Raw genomic sequence first — 2566 nt, forward strand, 5'->3', positions numbered from 1 at the left:
TTTTTTCTGTCACAACTTTAATTTAGTCACCACGGGAATGAACAGAGCCTCTATCATCTATGCAATTTATTTTTCTCTCTATGCAGATTTTTTTAACCTGGAGAGCCTCATACATTTTTTCTTGGTGAACATAGATCATTTTTGAAATTGCATTTTTATATTACAAACTTTTCCAATTTTTGCTAGAAAACATACAAATTTTCAATAAAAACATAATTCAAATTTTCAACTTAATTTGCATAATTCTTAATATTTAAGTTCTTTTGTATTTGTGGTTATACACCAATGCTTCTCTTTTCCTCCACGGTCTGTAGGTATTGATCTTATAAACACATGACCTGGATATGATGAGTTAAGGGGATGTATTTTTTTTTTTTTAGTATGGACACTTTCAAAGACCTTCTCTCTCCCATGTTAGGCACTTTATAGGGACCATCTTTCATCATCTGAGTATCTGTTTATCCTGATATGTAGTCAAGGTATAGAATCTGACTCTGTTTGATCTTCTTTTTTTTTTTATCTTGTGAGTTGGAGAAATGTCTTTCTGTGTCCTTGTCTGTCTCTTTGTAAAGGATGCCCTGGAGAGTCAGGATTGCACCCTTATTTTGTGGTGGCCCAGCAATGTTGGTAAATGCAAAGATATAACAAACAAAGAAAAAACATGATTCACTGTCTTTTTCATTTGTTAATCACATTGCTCCACATCCCCCAACCCACCACCATTTTTTAATCTAAGTGGTCATTTTGGTAAGTCCCTTGGAGGTAGGTAGAAGTCAGCTTCTACATTTTTATCTTTCCCAGAAGCCTTACTTCTCTTAAGTTTGTAAATCTTCAAGTTAACATAATGACATTTAATGCTTTTGTTGGCATGTGATGTTAATTTCTGGTGTTATTTACTATGACTTCTTCCTTGTCTTCAACCCTGTCAAAATCATCAATAACACACATACACATACACACTACATTCTTCATCCAGGTTTACAACACTTACTAGTCAATTAAAATGCAAAGACTACTTCATATTCTCTGAGATTTTAGAATTGTTTTCACATTAATGTCTTGTTTCAGGACTGTAATGCGTCCTCTTTATTTCTCTGTTTTCTCTACATGTAATTATCCTATATATCATTTAAGACCTAATTCAAACATAAATGGCAAGGGTGTGGTTCTGGGCAAAGATATGCTAACGGCCAACTTCTGCTTCTGTAATCTGCTTGTTTGTTTGATGTTAAACCAGAGTGTGGTTCTAGGCTTCATAAACTGCCTCTTTTGGGAGCTCGGGGCTGATCTCTTCGAACTCCACGAGGTAGAGAGTCAGTCGCCGGCTGGCTAATAAAGGCTCATAATTCATCTCAATTGGCTCCGTGGGTCTTAGAATTGATCGCACCACAACAATAAACTTCTCTGATAAAGCTATATTGTTTTTCTGTGTGCCTTAATAACTGTTTATTTTACAAATTGAGATTTCTCTCATTACATTATTGTTGGTTGCATTTGCTCTGTCTGCCCAGTTATATAAGCAACTTAGGCTAGGTCTTACTCATAGTTACACTCTAGCTGTTAGCACAGAAAAGGTACTCAATATTTTTCAATAGGTATTTTCAGATAACAATAAATTTCAATTTCAGTGCGAAAATAAGCAATGTTTAAAATGTGTGTGAATTGCTTCTCAGCCTTTTGGCTAAGTTCAAGTGTAGTATCTTTTCTTATCACTTTAATAAAATGTGCGTGAAGGTAACATGATTCATCAAGTGTAACCCATAAAAATAATTAGTTTCTGCTTTTGACATTAGAATACTTAGAATGTATGTATTAGCATATGTATTTTCCAGAATAGTGAAGCTAAGCAAAAATAGTTCCAAATTTAATACAAATTGTGTTGCAGCTAGTACGTGCCTTCCTCAAATTTATACTACTTACATAATGGGAAGAGTGTTCAAGCATCCCTCCCTCCAAGTTTGTTTTTAAAAAGTAACCACGGCTCGATTCTCGAAGTTGGTAAAAGCAGGGTTCACTTCCTCCCAGGTCAGCATTGAAATTGCAACCAAATTATATAATAATTAATGTGGAGAATCATAACACATACGTCTGATAATATGAAGAAAGAGCCACATTGAAGCTGGTAGTAGGGGTACAGTCACGAATCGGGCTGACCCCACATCTGTAGGTGGTGGAGGAACATCAGGAGAGTGAGGCTGCATAGGCTCCCCTGAAGGAGAGAAGGGGCCCTAGTCTCATTTGGGGGATCCCTAGCCCAGGGTCCCAGCCCAGGGAAGAAGAGTTTCCAATAAGTCTGACTGTAAAAACTAGAGAGCATTCCAACTGTCTGAGTGAGACGAAAGAAGACTGAAACCGTAAATGCCCCTTTGAAGGGCCTACACTCAGGCTCTCTGATCTGCAGACACTCACCTGTGGCACTGGCAGTGGGTCAGAGGCTCACTCAAGATTCTTACAGGGAAAGACTGCATGTTCTGGTGTCAAAACGAGGGCTGGATGGGCAGCCACAAATGTACCTTTGTCAAGCCCCTCTATGGGGCAATCTACAGATCACTCCAGTTTACTCTAG

The 2566-nt window shown here is 37.6% G+C and overlaps 1 pseudogene; it reads left to right on the forward strand.

The window, feature by feature from the left end:
• Window positions 1-1661: 1661 nt before the first annotated feature.
• LOC120612293 (uncharacterized) lies at window positions 1662-1800 on the forward strand (annotated as a pseudogene).
• The last annotated feature ends 766 nt before the right edge of the window (window positions 1801-2566 follow it).

Source organism: Pteropus medius, unplaced genomic scaffold (genome assembly GCF_902729225.1).
Source record: "Pteropus medius unplaced genomic scaffold, Ma_sr-lr_union100, whole genome shotgun sequence".
NCBI classification, from domain to species: Eukaryota; Metazoa; Chordata; class Mammalia; order Chiroptera; family Pteropodidae; genus Pteropus; species Pteropus medius.